Below are 21,172 nucleotides of genomic sequence, written 5' to 3' on the forward strand. Positions count from 1 at the left end.
AAGCTTAAATCCAGCCAAGAGAGCCTATAAACAGTGGATTTGCAGATTAACTCTAATACCAACAAGAGACTGTATTTTGTACTGCTGCAGCCAAATTCAACAACAGTAAAAGTTGTAAGTTGCACCTTACCACTGTCTACCTCATTATTACTACTATTGGTTGTACCACCATTAACGGTACTGGCGTCACGACAAATACCATCAAGGTACTCAGCCGCAACAAGCACCCTAAGCACCCCTAACATCTAGGGCACCTCCACCACCATCTTGGATGATGCTTTCCTACCACAGAGCGTGCCCCGGAGGATTTCGTGCTGTCCACCTCAACACTGTGCTGCCAGCCCAGGGAGACTTTCTGCTAACTGTGAGTAAACTGATGAACTGTGTGTTATTACTTGGCCTCTCATCGGTCCACCGTGCACCTCACGTGTTGCCCCTGCACTACTGGCTGGCTGCACACCTAACCCAAACCCGAACTTCGGGGAAGTTCGGGTCTGGGTACCACATTCAGTTTTTTATCACGCATGTGCAAAACGCATTGTACCCGCGTGATAAAAAAAAATGAACAATGCAACGCAATCGCAGTCAAAACTAACTGAAATTGCATGCGCACTCGAGCGGGTTTCCTGTAATGCACACGCAACGCATCCAGAGCAAATCCAGGACGCCCATGTGAAATAGGCCTTAGAATCACTTCACACTTCACTTATTTGGTCAGTTACAGGATCAAAACTGACCAAATAATTCAAGTGTGAACTCAGCCATACAGGTCAATGTTAGTGTCAGGTATGAAGAACCCTGCAGCAGCCCAATATCCTACTATAGTGTGAAAGATCGCACTCCTTTTACACCATAAGCTGATTCCACATAGATTTATGCAGAACCTGTTCTGTTAAACGCTGATACAGGTTGAGCACCCCCGAAAGAGTGGATAGGGTGTCAGCAGTAAGTTTGTTTTGATGTCACTGATTATTTTGCCCTTCTTTTGATCCTTCAGAAGAACAACCCCCCAAAGAAGGGATCCTTTGAGCATCCACCTTCACTTGGTCAGCATTAGGTTAGTAATTCATCAGTATTGCTAATGCCAAAAAGAAAACAGGAGTGGATCCAAAACATAGATGACACGTGAATGAAAAAATTTCTTGTCTTCTGTGGTTTGTACCCACTCCTGCTTTTGACTACCAAATCATGAGCATATCCTGATGCAAAAAAGGGACCATGTGATACAAGCCTTACGGCTGCTCCAAAGACAAGATCCGTTGTGTGTCTCATTTTTCCATTCTTCTGACAGATCAGAAGAAGGGTAAAATAAATGGTGATGTCAACAAGGCCAAAAAGGTGAAATGGCAGCCCCGTCATAGAGTGGGGAGGGTAGGAAAAGCGTGAGAAGTCCACAGAGTGGGCCAGTGACAGAGTGGTGAGGTGGCAGCAGCATGAGGAGACCACAGAGTGGTGAGGTTGCAGCAGCATGAGGAGACCACAGAGTGGCCCAGTGACAGAGTGGTGAGGTGGCAGCAGCATAAAAATACCACAAAGTGGTGAGGTGGCAGCAGCATGAGGAGACCACAGACTGGCTAAGTGACACAATGGTGAGGTGGCAGCAGCATGAGGAGACCACAGAGTGGTAAAGGTTGCAGCAGCATGAGGAGATCACAGAGTGGCCCAGTGACACAGTGTAGAGGTAGCAGCAGCATGAGGAGACCACAGAGTGTTGAGGTGGTATCAGCATGAGGAGATCACAGAGTGGCCCAGTGATAGAGTGGTGAATTGGAAGCAGCATATGGAGACCACAGAGTGGTCAGTTGGCAGCAGCATGGGGAGACCACAGAGGAGTCATTTGGCAGCAGCATGGGGAGACCACAGAGTGGCCCAGTGACACAGTTGTAAGTGTTGAGGTGTTATATCCGAAATACTTCTCAATACCAATGAGAAAATCATATGTGAGCACCAACTCAATGTATCCGATAAACAACAACACACATGTACGTAAATCACAAAATATTTTATTAATTTTATTAATTCGCCAGCCTACACGCCCACAACTGTCACAGTAAACCGCACCGTGAAAACCACAGAGTGGCCCAGTGACAGAGTGTTGAGGTTGCAGCAGCATGTGGAGACCACAGAGTGTTGAGGTGGCAGCAGCATGAGAAGACCACAGTGTTGAGGTGGCAGCAGCATGATGAAACCACAGAGTGTTGAGGTTGCAGCAGCATGTGGAGACCACAGAGTGTTAAGGTGGGAGCAGAATGAGGAGACCAGAGAGTGGCCCAGTGACACAGTTGTGAGGTGGCATCAGCATGAGAAGACCACAGAATGTTGAGGTTGTATCAGCATAAGGAGACCCCAGAGTGTTGAGGTTGCAGCAGCATGAGGAGACCACAGAGTGGTGAGTTGCCAGCAGCATGAGGAGACCACAGAGTGTTGAAATGGCAGCAGTGTGAGGAGACCACAGAGTGGCCCAGTGACACAGTGGTGAGGTGGCAGCAGCATGAGGAGACCACAGAATGTTGAGGTTGCAGCAGCATGAGGAGACCACAGAGTGTTGAGGTGGCAGCAGCATAAAGAGACCACACAGTGGCCCAGTGACAGAGTGTTCAGGTGGCAGCAGCATGAGGAGACTACAGAATAGCCCATTGACACAGTAGTGAGGTGGCAGCAGCATGAGGAGACCACAGAGTGGCCCAGTGAAACAGTGTGGAGGTGGCAGCAGCATGAGGAGACCACAGAGTGTTGAGGTGGGAGCAGCATGAGGAGACCACAGAGTGGCCCAGTGACAGAGTGGTGAGGTGGCAGCAGCATGAGGAAACCACAGAGTGGGGAGGTGGCATCAGCATGAGGAGATCACAGAGTGGCCCAGTGACAGAGTGTACAGGTGGCAGCAGCAAAAGGAGACCACAGAGTGTCCAAGTGATAGAGTGGTGAGTTGCCAGCAGTGTGAGGAGACCACAGAGGAGTCATTTGGCAGCAGCTTGGGGAGACCACAGAGTGGCCCAGTGACACAGTTGTGAGGTGACAGCAGCATTAGGAGACCACAGAGTGTTGAGGTGGCAGCAGCGTGAAGAGACCACAGAGTGGCCCAGTGACACAGTTGTGAGGTGGCAGCAGCATGAGAAGACCACAGAGTGTTGAGGTTGCAGCAGCATGAGGAGACCACAGAGTATTGAAATGGCAGCAGCGTGAGGAGACCACAGAGTGGCCCAGTGACACAGTGGTGAGGTGGCAGCAGCATGAGGAGACCACAGAATGTTGAGGTTGCAGCAGCATGAGGAGACCACAGAGTGGTGAGTTGGCAGCAGCATAAAGAGACCACACAGTGGCCCAGTGACAGAGTGTTCAGGTGGCAGCAGCACGAGGAGACTACAGAATAGCCCATTGACACAGTAGTGAGGTGGCAGCAGCATGAGGAGACCACAGAGTGGCCCAGTGAAAGAGTGGTGAGGTGGCAGCAGCATGAGGAAACCACAGAGTGTTGAGGTGGCAGCAGCGTGAGGAGACCACAGAGTGGCCCAGTGACAGAGTGGTGAGGTGGCAGCAGCATGAAGAGACCACAGAGTGTTGAGGTGGCAGCAGCATGAGGAGACCGCAGAGTGATGAGGTGACAGCAGCATGAGGAGACTACCGAGTGGCCTAGTGACAGCGTGTGAGTTGGCAGCAGCATGAAGAGACCACGGAGTGTTGAGGTGGCAGCAGCATGAGAAGACCACAGTGTTGAGGTGGCAGCAGCATGATGAAACCACAGAGTCTTGAGGTGGCAGCAGCATGGGGAGACCACAGAGTGTTAAGGTGGGAGCAGAATGAGGAGACCACAGAGTGGCCCAGTGACAGAGTAGTGAGGTGGCAGCAGCATGAGGAAACCACAGAGTGGTGAGGTGTCAGCAGCATAAGGAGACCACAGAGTGTTGAGTTGACAGCAGCATTAGGAGACCACAGAGTGTTGAGGTGGCAGCAGCGTGAGGAGACCACAGAGTGGTCCAGTGACAAAGTGATTAGGTGGCAGCAGCATGAGGAGACCACAGAGTGGTGAGATGGCAGCAGCATGAGGAGACCACAGAGTGGTGAGGTGGCACCAGCATGAGGAGACCACAGAGTGGTGAGTTTTCCAGCAGCATGAGGAGACCACAAAGTGGCCTAGTAACAGAGTGCTCAGGTGGCTGCAGCATGAGGAGACCACAGAGTGGAGAGTTGACAGCAGCATAAGGAGACCACTGTCACGTGACGGAGGCCCAAGGCAGACAGAACACAGGCAAGATTCAGACCAGAGACCAACAGAATACTTTATTACACATGTAATAAAAGAACCTGACAGTACAGCAGTTAAGCAATAGTGCTAGAACTACCACAGAACCAAGTGCACCATCAGACCAGAGGCAAAACCCAGAGGGCGAAGAGTCAGTGAGCTCTGTTCTTCACAGAGTCCCTGGTGATGGGAATGAACTCGGTCGAGGGCTCACTGGTAGCCCCTCCAGGAAGGTCCTGGTACACTTGGCTATTACCTGCAAGGAACCACGCAGGTGCAAGCACCAGCGGAACAGACAACAGAACTGGAACCGCAGCAAACACAGGACAAGAATCAGACAACAAGACAAACGGGAACCAGCACAGAAGCAGATGCCTGGACCCCAAGCGGAATAGAAGCATGGTGGTCTCAGGCAGAGCTGCACACAGACTAGAGATCCTCCCTTTGGAGAACCCAGGGACCCTCCCACAAAGGCAGGACAAACACAGGAATCGAAGCAGGAAGGTACTGCAGGACAGACAAGGAACAGACAGGATCAGAAGCAGTAGGCACTGCCAGATTGGACATAGAACAGACAGGATCAGAAGCAGTTTAGCACTGCCAAGCTGTCAGACGCAGTTAGAGCACTGCTAGGCTAAACATGGAATAGAGTGGATCAAGACACAGGACAGGTACAGAAGATCAGACAAGGCAATAACAACAACAACAATGCCTTACCAGGCGACACCACAAACAAGGGCAGATGGCAAAATCCCCTGGGTCAGCAGCAAGGGGCTACACCCAGTAAGGTACAGGACAGACAGAACCTCCTGGGTGAGAAGCAAGTTGCTACACCCAGCAAGACATAAGAAAGACTGACCCCCTGGATGAGTAGCAAGGTGCTACACCCAGTAAGGCCCAAGACAGACTGACCTCAAGTCCCACAGCTCAGAGATAGATATACAGTAGCTGGATAAAGGAGGGCACCTGATAAGCCACACCCAGGCCCAGACCAGGGAATGTTAACCCCATCAGAACCAGGAATAACAAGAAGCACAGAACATACAATCACAAGTGAATCCAAACTTAGTCCCTGTTCACAATCAAGGCCGCAGCCAGCACGCATCGCAGAACCAGTATGCATGGGAACACCCACAGCCAGTACACAAAGCGCATGCAGCCAGCCTGCACGGCACCAGAGACACGAACCACAGATATACAGACACGGAAGTCACAAACACAGGCCACAGTTCACACACACACCACCACAGCCAGCACGCAGACCCAAGCAACCAGCATACACAGCTTTCAGCCTGCAGCCAGTACGCAAGAGAGCCTGCAGCCAGCCTACACGCCCACAACTGTCACAGTGAACCGCACCGTGAAAACCACAGAGTGGCCCAGTGACAGAGTGCTAAGGTGGCAGCAGCATGAGAAGACCACAGAGTGGTGAGGTGGCAGCAGCATGAGAAGACCATAGACTGGTCCAGTGACAGAGTGGGGAGGTTGGGGGCAAAAGCCTAGCCTGTACCAGCACAAGATGTTGGGTGGCAGTAGGATCACCTGGCAGCAGGTGTATGGCATCAGTCGGGTGGGAGCATCAGAATATTAGCTGTAGCAGGTAGCCAGAAGAAGATGCTAATAAGGCATACTTCTATTTCCTATAAATACACCCCAAAAAATGGCTGTATCACAATGTAAGTTCACCGCAGAACGGCAAATAAGACGTACTTCTATTTCCTATAAATACACCCCAAAATGGCTGTATAACAATGTAAGTTCACAGCAGAACGGCTAATAAGACATACTTAAATTTCCTATAAATACACCCCAAAAATGGCTGTATAACAATTTAAGTTCACCGCAGAACGGCTAATAAGACGTACTTGTATTTCCTATTAATAGACCCCAAAAATGGCTGTATCACAATGTAAGTTCGCTGCAGAACGGCTAATAAGACGTACTTAAATTTCCTATTAATACAGCCAAAAAATGGCTGTTTCACAATGTAAATTCACCGCAGAATGGCTAATAAGACGTAATTATATTTCCTATTACTACACCCAAATAACAAGCAAAGTTTGCTGGAATTACTGAGCTATCATATAATGCAAACGACCTAAAAGCAGTAGTATAACAGCAATTTGGATCCCCAGTTAGTGCAGCAAGGTGTAATAGAATCGCTCCTATTACCCAGGCTGTACACTCTCCTATTGGACCCTGTAAAATATCTGAATCCAAGATGACTGAGGCTATTTATAGGGCTGTGACATCACAGGGGCTGGCTGCTGATTGGCTGCATGCATGGCATTATGGGTGATCCCTCGTTCCCAGAGTTCTTAGCTCCATGTTCTAACACATGCAGTAGCCATTTTAGGAAAAATTACGATTCGCTTCCATGAAGCATGAGGAAATTCGACTTTGGCGCAAATTGAATTTTTCCTGAAATTCAGATTGAATTCTACTTCGTCAACTTCGATTCGCTCACAGTAACGCCTCTTTTATACAAGTGAATTTTCTGCTGCTTTTCGTTGTATTAACTGAACTGACTGAAAAGTAATACTGCACATCTCTTCAGTCTGTAACTATTTCAGTTGGAATTTTTATGATGATTTATGATACAGCAATGACTTCTGACATTAGCTATATGGTCACATCTTTTTTATGCTATGCCTGAACAGGCAATTTTAAAGAATGTTTTTTTTTAAATCCTTTCCTCTATTTCGTATGCTTTTGTTAGAAGAGAAAAAAGTGGACCTGGAAAACTGAGTTCCTGAATAACTCAGGAGGTATACTGCTCATAAACATAGGAATCTGCTAACTATTGTAGTCAGCTATTGATTGAATAGAGGAATGAGATGTGAAGGCTACAGGGGCAATTATAAATCAATAGTCCGGTTCTTATCTTTTTATTTCCAAGCTTCAGCATTTCCAAAACATGTGATTACTGCATAGCATATCCAACAGAAAAAATAGAGGATCTTGAGCTGACATAACAGTTACTTGGTTGACAGTCCAGAGTTCACATACCTGGACAATTCTAGTACATTTACAGTTTAACAATAATAACAAGTATACCAACAAGGTAAAGTTGTTCAGATTTAAAGGGAACCTGTCATCAACTTTATGCTGCCCATACTAAAGGCAGCATAAATTAGAGACAGGTGAGTTGATTTCAGAAGTCTGTCATTTATAAGTTAAAAATAAGTGGTTGCCAAGCACCAACATCACAATCATTGCAGACTGGGCCTGGTCACCTGAGAAGAGTCATGGTTATTCATGAATTCCTGCTCTCCCTGCCCACCTGCTGATGACTGACAGGCTTCTACCTAGTTTTCTCCCTTTCTCTCTAGGAGAGAACTGCCAGTCATCAGCAGATGGGCGAGGAGAGCAGGAGATTATGAATAACCAGGATTCTTCTCAAGTAGATTTGACTCTTTTCAAGGCCTGGGCTGTAATGATTATGTGACGGTATCATCCATGTCACTGTCTAGTATTCCCTTCTCCCCTTGAAATAGCACAGCCAAATAATCCACAGAGCAATAAATCGCTATTATCGCTAGTATCGCCGGTATCGCCAAATAAGTCTATACATTAGCCCAAGCTGAATGCTAGAAATACTTTACTGGAAGGCTTCACATTGAAAAAATACAATTGCTTTTATCCCCTGCTCCCATGCAAGGGAGACACCCACAACAAACATACATTAACCCATAACACAAAGGTTACAACCCACATAGACTCCTCCCCTCGGCCTGTGATATAATCATGGTACACCATGGTTAACATAATCAACACAGGCAGGAGAATACACATTGCCCTCTGTCCTGAGAGACAATCGAATTACAACTCGGTTGTCTCCAGGACAGAGGACAATCGCCAATACACACAGAGAGACAATGGAACAGACATCACTTACTCAAACATACAATGTCCCACCCTTTACAATACACATAGACATTTAACACATCCCAAAATGGCACGAATTAGACCAGGAATTCAAAAGTTAGTACAAGTCTCTTTGGCCTGGCTGTACTCATGGCTTTTCTGCACAAACCGGTGCATTCAACCTGGGACCATAATCACATGGTAAGAGGCTGGCAAGTAGTCCTCTCCAAGCACTCGTGGCCACCTCAAAAGAGGGGAGTTTGTCGCAGATTATAAAGCTGGTTCTTGGCAACTCATTACTATTGGCTCATGAGTGACACACCGCTGAAATCAGCATTTCTGTCGCTACTACTTTATGCTGTCCTCAGTGAGCTCAGCTTAAGGTTGATGACAAGTTTCTTTTAAAGAAGGAGGTCATAAAGTTATATCAGTATGTGTAGAATGCATGTAGGGGGTGATTAATATATGTAGATACATAAATGCCTATATGAATAGGTTGTGCCAGTAATATAAATGTACATTGAGCAATAAGTGTACCTTTTCCTATTCAATTTAAATCTTTATTCCCACATAAATTCAAAACCTAATAGTTAACAACCTTGTCTACTGCTGCCGCTTGGATTTACTGATATACCGTATATATAGATATAGATATCAGCAAATCCAAGCAGCAGCAGTAGACAGGGTTTTTAACTACTAGGGAACTACTGTGGGAATAAAGATTTAAGTTTAATAGGAAAAGGTACACTTATTGAAAAAAGTAGACAGGGTCGTATTGGCCAAATGGCTTCGTGAAAATATCGGTTAACCATAACCTGACATTTATTAGGGTCAATTCGAATTTCATAGTAGAATATAAATGTTTCCTGCCCAACAAATATCGCCTTTACATGACTTTCACCAAATACCACCACTTACTAACACTGCCTTATTCTAAAGTTATTAACTGACTATTGCACCCTATGTAAAATCTGTTTTGATGTTCAGTTGCTGTAGGTTACGTCCTGCATTGGAGCCTTGTAATGTAGGACGCAAAAGCATCATTGGTAAGAATAAGGGGCGTGGTTAGTGTCACATGTCCTGAAATCAGGACAAATCTCAGTACCTTAAGGCATGATGGGACAGCATACACATGAGAAACCAGGAACTAGGATTCAAGCATGGGGGATAAGATAAAACTGGAAGTTAGGTAAATTTGAAGAAAAAAATCTAAGCAGGAATTAGAGCTAGAGTATTGATGCACAATCCTTTTAAGTATCATGTATATTTCATTTCATTTTAATTTATTTTGTTGTGTTAGGGTCTTGTAAAAATGATAGCCATATGTTCTAGATTTTTTAAACTTGGTTTTGTTTTTCTGTTCTAGGATCATAGTTTCTCTGACCTAGAGGTACCTTCCTTACTCAGTTTGAAATAGGTGGTGGAGGTAGGAGGGTCAGTGTTACTTCATTATAAAGGTGTCATGGATTTGGCCATCAGAATCAATGGTGACCATAGTGCTTTGTTGTAACAGTTTGGAATTTGAGGGACTATATTTGTAAATTATAAACTGGCTGTTTTTGACAGAGCCTGTGGGCAAATTATTTGGCTCAGTATAACATATTAAATAGAAATGGAAAATCGCCTGGGAGTAGATAATGGGGCAGTGATATCTGCTAGTAGCAATGAAGGATCAACCATGACTTGGGCAGTGGGAGCAGTATAAGGAAATGATTCACTTTTGAAGACTTTATTTTCTGAAATTAATTATATCAGATACTTAACTCATTGAGCCATTAGGTCGTCAGTGAGATGTTGGGAATAGGCCTTTAATAGTTCATATCAGAAACATACTCTAGAACAGTGATGGTGAACCTTTAAGAGACCGAGTGCCCAAACTGAAACCCAAAGCCCACTTATTTATTGCCAAGTGCCAAGCCAGCAACTTAACCTGAATAGCAATATAGTATATGTTCCATGCAAAAAGAGGTTGAAGAAATCCAGCTCCACTTTGATATAGGAATGTAAATTTATTTTGCTTGCGGTAAAAACTCATCCATCAGTTACAAAAATAGCAGTCTTGTCTACGCGTTTCGGGCTACCAGAGACAATTCCAGCCTTCCTCATGACAGTGTCGGTGTCAGTGTCATGAGGAAGGGCTGGAATTGTCTCTGGTAGCCCGAAACGCGTAGACAAGACTGCTATTTTTGTAACTGATGGATGAGTTTTTACCGCAAGCAAAATAAATTTACATTCCTTTATCAAAGTGGAGCTGGATTTCTTCAACCTCTTTTTGCATATAATCACCCGTTACCTGACTCGGGTCATCCGTGCTCACAGCTGAAGGAGGGGCAGGTGAGAGCTGCTGAAACTTTCCTTTTTCTTCAGTATATGTTCCATGTATCATTTAGCTATAATCGCCTGCCTACATTTAATGCACTGCCTGTGCCATTCATAGTACGCACTGTGCTGATGAAGGACAGGAAAAATCGAAGGCATATTAGTACACCAAAGACTTTTTCAAGGGTGCGGGTGCCCACAGAGAGGGCTCCGAGTGCCACCTCGGGGACCCGTGCCATAGGTTCGCCAACACTGCTCTAGAACAATAAACTGCTCTTTATGTGTATGTCACAATAATTCCTTGAGGATATTAATATTACAGTAGATTGTGCCGAAGGGAGGAATGATTCTCAATAATGATCCATTAATGTTAAACTACAATCTTCTGACCAACATAAAACTATGGTTATGACTGAATAAAATATAGATTGATGTGGTCTATGGGGCTAAGGGGCCTAGCAAACTTTCAGCACAGGGACACATCTGGGGGAACCAATAATTTAATAGGATGCTTTTTCACAGTCACATCCCTCTTTTTTAAAGACAGGTATCTAGGTCATAGACAATATTTCTTTGCTTAATCATTGATTATGTAGTTATGTCTATAGCCAACTCGGTCATAGAGAATGGGATGGAAAAAATTATAACAGTAGATAACTTTTCTTCTGTCAACATAGGGTGGGAACTCATGTATCTGGATGATATGTCCTGATAAAATTGGATCCTCCCATATGTAAGCTACTCTCAAAAATACCAAATACTATTATTATTGAGACTCAATGATGTAACTGAGGAGGAGGGGGCCGTAAATCATGTGCCAGGTAGCATGTGAAAAGACTTGGCCTGGCTAGATGCAGGTCTGGGGCAGCAAACCTTTTGTCCCGGGTGAAGGAAAGCTTAGCTTCCCAGATATTAATTAGCATGATTTTGTAGAAAGGTGGAATGAGCATGACGTTTTGATAACAACTTTTTTTTTTCTGTTTCACATTTTTGACAATTATTTGGAAAAGCTAGGATAGTTAATTTGTGTTCCCTGGAAATACAAACTTTGTGACTACAATAGTACCGACTCATAGAAAACACCACGACAACAAATAAGAAGCTTTTTTTCATAACTGCACAATAGTACCAATTTTAAAATGGCTTTATAGCAATATAGATAGGATCTCTAGGGAAAATTGGAATGTCTAAAAATCGAAAATTGCTTTTCAGAAGCTAGTACAGAAGTGACTCACCTTAATAGAAAGAAGGAATCCATCAAAGAGCAACAGTATTTAAAGGAGAAATGAACTTAACCTCTTCAGGACACATGATGTACCGATACGGCATGTTGTCCTGGTACTTAAGGACACATGACGTACCGGTACGTCATGTGTTGTTCCGATCACCGCCCCCCCGGCGGGCGGTGATCGAAACCCGGTGCCTGCTCAAATCATTGAGCAGGCACCTTGGCTAAATGCGCAGGGGGGTCCCGTGACGCCCTCGTGTCGGCGATCGCCGTAAATCGCAGGTCAATTCAGACCTGTGGTTTGCGGCTTTTACCTGCGGTTTGCGGCGGTGCCATCTGGTCCCCATGCGGCTGTAGGGGGGACCCGATGGTATGGAAGGCAGCGCGATGCCTAAGGAAGGCATTGCGCTGCCCTTCCGGTGACGAGCCTGTGAGATCCAGCCCCCTGGATCTCACAGGCCAGAAGCTGTATGAGTAATACACACTGTATTACTCATACAGCCAATGCATTCCAATACAGAAGTATTGAAATGCATTGTAAAGGGATTAGACCCCCAAAAGTTCAAGTCCCAAAGTGGGACAAAAAATAAAGTGAAAAAAAAGTTGAAAAAATAAAGTTTTCCCTCCAAAAAATTAAAAGTTTCAAGTAAAAATAAACAAAAACGTAATTTTCCCCAAATAAAGTAAAAAAAAATTGGTAAAAAATAGGGGGGAAAAAAAGTATACATATTAGGTATCACCACGTCCGGATCGACCGGCTCTATAAATATATCACATGACCTAACCCCTCAGATGAACACCGTAAAAAATAAAAAATAAAAACTGTGCTAAAAAAAACTTTTTTTGTCACCTTACATCACAAAAAGTACAACAGCAAGCGATCAAAAAGGCGTTTGCCCACCAAAATAGTACCAATCTAACCGTCACCTCATCCCGCAAAAAATGAGCCCCTACCTGAGACACTCGCCTAAAAAATAAAAAAAACTATGGCTCAGAATATGGAGACGCTAAAACATCATTTTATTTGTTTTAAAAAAGCTGTTATTGTGTAAAACTTACATAAATAAATAAAAAGTATACATATTTGGTATCGCTGCATCCGTATCGACCGGCTCTATAAAAATATCACATGACCTAACACCTCAGATGAACACTGTAAAAAATTAAAACTGTGCTAAATAAACAATTTTTTGTCAACTTACATCACAAAAAGTTTAATAGCTAGCGATCAAAAAGTCACACGCCCCCAAAAATTGTGCCAATAAAACCATCATCTCATCCCGCAAAAATCATACCCTACCCAAGGTAATCGCCCAAAAACTGAAAAAATTATGTCTCTCAGACTATGGAAACACTAAAGCATGATTTTTTTTGTTTAAAAAAATAAATCATTGTGTAAAACTTACATAAATAATAAAAAAGTATACATATTAGGTATTGCCGCGTCCGTGACAACCTGGTCTATAAAAATACCACATGATCTAACCTGTCAGATGAATGTTGTAAATAACAAAAAATTTAAACGGTGCCAAAACAGCTATTTCTTGTTACCTTGCCTCACAAAAAGTGTAATATAGAGCAACCTAAAATCATATGTACCCTAAACTAGTACCAACAAAACTTCCACCCTATCCCGTAGTTTCTAAAATGGGGTCACTTTTTAGAGTTTCTACTTTAGGGGTGCATCAGGGGGGCTTCAAATGGGACATGGTGTCAAAAAAAACAGTCCAGCAAAATCTGCCTTCCAAAAACCGTATGGCATTCCTTTCCTTCTGCGCCCTGCCGTGTGACCGTACAGCAGTTGGGGTGTTTCTATAAACTACAGAATCAGGGACATAAATATTGGAGTTTTGTTTGGCTGTTAACCCTTAAAAATGAATTGAAATGGAAAATTTTCCCAAAAATGTTAATTCTGAAATTTCATCTCCATTTGCCAATAACTCTTGTGAAACACCTAAAGGGTTAACTACGTTTGTAAAATCAGTTTTGAATACCTTGAGGGGTGTAGTTTCTTAGATGAGGTTACTTTTATGGAGTTTCTACTCTAGGGGTGCATCAGGGGGGCTTCAAATGGGACATGGTGTCAAAAAAACCAGTCCAGCAAAATCTGCCTTCCAAAAACCGTATGGCATTCCTTTCCTTCTGCGCCCTACCGTGTGCCCGTACAGCAGTTTACGACCACATATGAGGTGTTTCTGTAAACTACAGAATCCGGGCAATAAATATTGAGTTTTGTTTGGCTGTTAACCCTTGCTTTGTAAAAGTAAAAAAAATATTAAAATGGAAAATCTGCCAAAAAAGTGAAATTTTGAAATTGTATCTCTATTTTCCATTAATTCTTGTGGAACACCAAGTGACTTGAACCTGAACTGGTCCCTAAAAATTGGGTTTTTGAAAATTTCTGAAAAATTTCAGGATTTGCTTCTAAACTTTAGGCCTTGTAACATCCCCAAAAAATAATTTATCATTTCCAAAATCATCCAAACATGAACTAGAAATATGGAGAATGTAAAGTAATAACTATTTTTGGAGGTAATACTATGTATTATAGAAGTAGAGAAATTTAAACTTGGAAATTTGCAATTTATTTTAAAAAAAATTGTACATTTTGTATTTTTTTGTGGGGTTCCCCCTGTATGTATTGGTTAGTACTGACTGTGGTCTAAAGAATGACAAATGGTGAACTGGAGAGAGTATTATTGGCTCATTCTCTCAAAGATCTTTGATGGTTGGGGGTGGATGAACTGAAATCTATAAATATTGTTGGATAAACTTGCCACATACTTAGGATCAGTCTTTTATCCTACGAATGGTCTTGAGGAAGAAGACCATGAGGTATGGAAATAGGTTTTGGGGCTTTTATAGCCCTTTCCTTCCTTGCTACAGCAAGAGATATCATTAACCCATTTATCATGAAAGACCATTGTGGATCTTCCCACCAAGGTGATATCTCCATTAAATCTGTAAATACCTTACATCACTAGATAATTTAGTGATCAACCCCATAACCACTTTAGATTACAAGGAATGTCTATAATTAATAGAGATGAGCGAATTTCTTAAAAGTTCGATTCGTCTGATTCGCCGTCATTGTGCCCCTCAAATGTCGTGTTCATACATGATTGCGGCATCTAAGTGTAAAATTTAAATCAAACTTACCGCCTCCATTTGCTCGCGACGGGCCGGCCGCCGCCATCTTGCTTGAAGATCTTGGCTGAAATCCTGTGCGGCGCGAGATTACGTCATCACGCCGGCTATTTCAGGTTAAATCGATTCGCTGACACGAAGCACGAGGAAATTTGGCTTTTAGGCAAATCGAATTTATCCTGAAATTCAGATCGAATTGCACTTTGTGGGATTCGATTCGCTCATCTCTAATCATTAACTCTGAGTGTCACGGCGGGGAGTGGGGGAAACCCCCCACCGTGCGGTGTCAAAGGGTAAAGGGGATCAGCCTGGCCAAAAGGAGTAATAAGGGAGCAGGTCACCTCCTACCACATCCCTAATCCTCTCCCTGACTCCTCACTGTATGAGCGGACCCCGATGGTAGGACGACTCATACTCAGGATTCCTAGAAACCCTAAGTCGCCCTGGTAATCCCTCACTTAGGAGCAGGGGAGAGACAACCTGTTCATCCCAGTCATGGAGGAACAGGAGTCTCTATCTGAGGCCAGGCTGCAAGGAGAGGGGAACACATACAGCTATAGAGATGGCAGGTAAGCGAGACCAGTAACACACTTACCTGCCACAGACACACTGACTGGAACCCGTGCACAAGTGCTGGTGTCCACACCAACATTAAAAGGACGCAGCACACACCACAAACCACACAGGGACCCAGGACACCCCTAGCTGCAATAAACGTCAGACACCATAAGAACATCAATGACCACAAGGGTGGCTGTTAGCCCTAATTTACTCTCTCGCCTAACGTGTGTCCCTGACACATGATTTCAGTGGCCAGCTTGAATTAAGTCTTACCGGTACCGGGAGAATGAAGAAGATAGACCACATGAACACATGTCTATTTCCAATCCATTCTGGTTTATTCACAGCTGGCAAACAGTTTTAATAGAGGGGGTTGAGCTTCCTTTACATCCAATCATATGTTAGCATTAGTATTTGACCTATGGTATGGTCACACATAAGCTTCTGCATTAACATCATAGCTGACTCATAGTAACAGCATTTGACCAATCAGGTATATACACATAAGCTAGCAGACACTTGAGCCAGATGTCCTTTTATGGCTAGAAGGCTGTTCATACTTTCAACATGTATGGATTTCATGAAACAGTTTAAGGAAGTGTCTCACATTCCATAGGGGGAGGGAGGTTTTGTAGTGCACTAACCAAATGTAATACACGTGGCTAAATGAGACAAAATGGAGTCACATATATCCCATCAAATCCCCTCTTAGAACCTTATATATATATATACAGTCATGTGAAAAAATTAGGACACCCTTTGAAAGCATGTGGTTTTTTGTAACATTTTTAATAAATGGTTATTTCATCTCCGTTTCAACAATACAGAGAGATTAAAGTAATCCAACTAAACAAAGAAAACTGAAGAAAAGTCTTTTCAAGATCTTCTGTAAATGTCATTCTACAAAAATGCCTATTCTAACTGAGGAAAAAGATAGGACACCCTCACATGTATTCCCTCTTAAATTGGCTCAGATCTCACACAGGTATATCACACCAGGTGCACATAATTAGTAGATCGTTACTCTGCATGTTGAATGAGGCTTGCCCTATTTAAACCTCAGACATTTAGTTTGGTGTGCTCCTGACTGTTGAAGTGAGAGTGAGCACCATGGTGAGAGCAAAAGAGCTGTAAGAGGACTTCAGAAAAAAGATTGTAGCAGCCTATGAGTCTGGGAAGGGATTTAAAAAGATCTCAAAAGATTTTGAAATCAGCCATTCCACTGTCCGGAAGATAGTCTACAAGTGGAGGGCTTTCAAAACAACTGCCAACATGCCCAGGACTGGTCGCCCCAGCAAGTTCACCCCAAGAGCAGACCGCAAGATGCTAAAAGAGGTATCCAAAAACCCTAAAGTGTCATCTCGAGAACTACAGCAGGCTCTGGCTACTGTTGATGTAGAAGTACATGCCTCTACAATCAGAAAGAGACTGTACAAGTTTAACTTGCATGGGAGGTGTGCAAGGAGGAAACCTTTGCTTTCCAAGAGAAACATCGAGGCCAGACTGACATTTGCCAGCGATAAAGTTGACAAAGACCAGGACTTCTGGAATAATGTTCTTTGGACAGATGAGTCCAAAATTGAATTATTTGGACACAACAGCAGAGGACATGTTTGGCGTAAACCAAACACAGCATTCCAAGAAAAGAACCTCATACCAACTGTGAAGCATGGAGGTGGAAGTGTCATGGTTTGGGGCTGCTTTGCTGCAGCAGGACCTGGTCAGCTCACCATCATAGAATCCACGATGAATTCTACTGTGTATCAGAAGGTGCTTGAAGAACATGTGAGACCATCAGTTAGAAAATTAAAGCTGAAGCGGAACTGGACCATGCAACATGACAATGACCCAAAACATACTAGTAAATCAACCAAAGATTGGCTGAAAAAGAAGAAATGGAGAGTCCTGGAATGGCCAAGTCAAAGTCCAGATTTGAATCCCATTGAGATGCTGTGGGGTCACTTGAAAAGGGCTGTACGTGCAAGAAACCCCTCAAACATCTCACAGCTGAAAAAGTTCTGCATTGAGGAGTGGGGTAAAATTTCCTCAGACCGATGTCGAAGACTGGTAGATGGCTACAAGAACCGTCTCACTGCAGTTATTTCAGCCAAAGGAGGTAACACTCGCTATTAGGGGCAAGGGTGTCCTATCTTTTTCCTCAGTTAGAATAGGCATTTTTGTAGAATGACATTTACAGAAGATCTTGAAAAGACTTTTCTTCAGTTTTCTTTGTTTAGTCGGATTACTTTAATCTCTCTGTATTGTTGAAACGGAGATGAAATAACCATTTATTAAAAATGTTACAAAAAACCACATGCTTTCAAAGGGTGTCCTAATTTTTTCACAAGACTGTATATACTATATGGTTCTTTCTCTGCTCTTCCTTGGTTTGCTTATAAGCCTTTAGGTATTCCATATACCCTTCAGCAGTATAATCCTCAGGCTTTGTTGAGGTTGGGTTTACCTCTTCTACCTCTACCGGAGTATAGAGGAATGTTGAGTGTACCCCTCTTTCGGCCACCTTTTTTGACATATGGTAAGAAAGGAGGGCACACACTGTAGACAACAGCAGAGACCCACTATTGCAGCGACCACGGCGAGTGCCACTCCTAAAACATATCTTATTTGACCAAAGTCAGGTATTCAGCCAAAAAGCCAGTCCCACCAACCTTGGTCAACATCCTGTTTTATATGTTTTCTCATCTCCTCTAATTGGCCTATTTTATCTTTTATTCCACGGGAGTGATCTAATAAATTGAAACAACACATCCCTGCGAACGCTGAGCATCCTATACCATGCTGGAGCAATAAATAGTCAATAGTTGCCCTATTCTGCAAGATAGCCTTTTCATACGATTGTATATCCAGCAGCATATCTTGCAGAACTGCACTAGTGACATTTATCTGTTTTATCATAAAACAGGCAAGTTTTGATATTGTCCTGTGGTTATATATGGCCAACCCTGGTACTCCTATCAAAGATACCCCTAAACTCATATATTCTGATCTAGAGAGGAGATTCACATTATAATCACAATTTTCTGGTAACTGTAGGGAAGTGTCTCTCGTGTGTCGTATCTGCATTGCTGGGAATAGTGGTATCATTGCTAATGTCAACCTAGCTATTGTACAGGGTCCCTCTGTAATATTGGCCGGTATGTATGTGTAACTAGTATTCCCACAGGCCAATACCCATCCTGCTGGTAGAGGTACATGTTTGTCTAGGGATGGTACTGTTTTTGTAATATTACATTGCATATTCTTTCCTGATATTATCTTTTTACAACTACCTAAATCTCTATCACAAATATTTGGCTTAATCTTATTCTGCATTTTTGCTTGTATGCAGGGAGGCAATAGTGTCTCATCACAGGTGAAGTTATAACATATTTCTGCTGCTGTGACAAGACCTGTAATTACTTCTATCATATTACTCTGCAGATTCTCATATGTAGGACAGTCATAACAAGCATGATAAGGATTTACATATCCATATTTAACATCATGATCCTCCATATCTGCGTCATTCCATTGGGAACGTAGGAGCTCCGTCCATACGTCTAGTGGGGTGGGGACTGCTACCAGACATGTCTCCAAAATGTTAGATGCCGATAAAGTGGTTTGGAGACAAAAGTCAGTTAAGTTCAGAGTTTTGGCCAGGTACAGCCATAAGTTCTCCTTTGTCTTGCATAGGCTGTCTTCCCCTCTGCATTCTGTTTCCAGGTATATCTGTCTGTTCCACAGCCATGGGACAGTAAGTAGGAGACACAAAATTACAATTATTAAGGCACTACATCTCAGCCATCTCGAGGAATTTCCCGACTGCGTCATCTTGTTGGGGGTCAAGGCTGTCTGCCTCCGTTAGTACCCCTTCTGTATCTTCTTCGAGGTCAAGGCTGTCTGCCTCCGTTAGTACCTCTGGGCCTCGTTGGAGGTCAGGGCTGTCTGCCCCCGTTAGTACCTCTCTTTTCTTCACCACCTTAATCCTTGTGGCGTGGATCCACGTGGGCGATTGTTCAGTGAGGACCGCTGTTCTGGTGATCACGACTACCTCGGTGGGTTGTCCGTAGGTGAAACTTCCTGGTTCCTTTCCCTTCTTTAAGATCTTGATCATCACCTGGTTGCCTATCCGGAATGGACGGGTTGATTCCTGTGAAAGAGAAGGAGACTTACAAGCCACTTTTTCTTCAGTTTTACTGAGGACTTTGATCAGATTAGTACTTCTCTCTGATCAGGTCCAAGTCCCCTTCCTGCACCACCAGGGGGCGTCTTGCCCATGGTGTGGGGAAAGGCCTACCCATGAGTATCTCAATGCTGTTTATGTCCTACTCTGTGGAATGTCCTACTCTGTGGAAATGTGCTACTTAAGATGGAAGCACTGTGTTGGGGAATGCATAACTTCCCCTCTTCGCAGACTAATCCTATCTCAGGATTTTTCTGCAATACTGGATAACACCAGTCCTGCTGTTCCTGTTCAGTGACATACCACTGAAGATCAGTAAGTATTTGCAGCATCTCAGGGGTTGGAGATGCCAAACATGGCATCTCTCAATGGTTATACAAACCTGTGAGGTTGCTTTTGGCAACTCATTTCGCCATCTTAACTGCCAGCGCATTGCCCTGTGAGACATGATCCTTACCATCTGCTGCCGTAAATCCTCTCCTCTGCCAGATCATACCATGGTCCCACACTACCCCATGTGTGTACCTACTCTCAGTATGAATGGTGACAGGTCTATCAGCATGTAGAATACATGTCCTAGTGAGTGCAATAAGCTCAGCTGCCTGCTGTGTTGAGTGCGGATGTCCTTGAGTAGGCCTACAACATCATGAGTGGTGTGCAAAATGGTGTAATGTCACATTGTGAAAGAATTTGCCGACTCTACCATCATAGCACAGGCTGCAAGAGAACGCAGACATGCCGGCATCCCCTGGACAGAGGTGGGCATTACCTTTGAGAAAAACACACAAGGACGCAACTTGCCTCCGTTTTCTTGTGTCAGTACACCCGCCATGGTTTTACAATTTTGGCGTGCAAACATGTGGAAGGGCATATTATAGTCAGGGAGGCCCAGCCCTGGACTCGACATGAGCGAACATTTCAGATAATCAAATGCATTGTACATTTCAGAAGACCATTTAATCAAATCTGGATTTCCATCCAGAGTGGCTTGCCTCAAAACATTGTCAATAGTGGGAGCAACCAGTAATCCATTGTCTACCGTTTATCATACCAAGGAAAGATAACATTTCTTTCTTGGTGTGCGGGGCGACCAAACCCGCAATAGACTGGACTCTTTCTGCGCTGATTCTCCGTTCACCTTTTGTGAGGACAAAGCCCAAGTATTCAACCTGCATTTTACACCATTGCATTTGCTTAAGTGTCACTTTGTGACCACATCCTGACAACCATTATAACAGTGATAAACCATCCTGAATGCTGGCCTCCGCTGACATGCTACACAGTAATAAATCATCGACATATTGCAGCAGCACAGAACCTTGGGGGGATGTACCATGACTCTAACATCGCTCGGAGGACTATGCTGTACACTACAGGTGAATCAGCATATCCCTGGGGCATCTCTGCACCAGGTCAGTTGGCGTCTGTCAAAGGAAAAAGCAAAAAGTAGTCTGGTTATCTTATCAACTGGGATAGAAAAGAAAGCATTTTTCAGATCTATCACACTGAACCAAACAGCGTCTGCTGGAATGGCAGATAATAATTAAGTGACATCAGGTACAACAGGGGCTATAGGCACAATGATGTTGTTGATGGCCCTTAAATCCTGTACAAAGCGGGCAGCACC

This window comes from Bufo bufo, chromosome 4 (genome assembly GCF_905171765.1).
Source record: "Bufo bufo chromosome 4, aBufBuf1.1, whole genome shotgun sequence".
NCBI classification, from domain to species: Eukaryota; Metazoa; Chordata; class Amphibia; order Anura; family Bufonidae; genus Bufo; species Bufo bufo.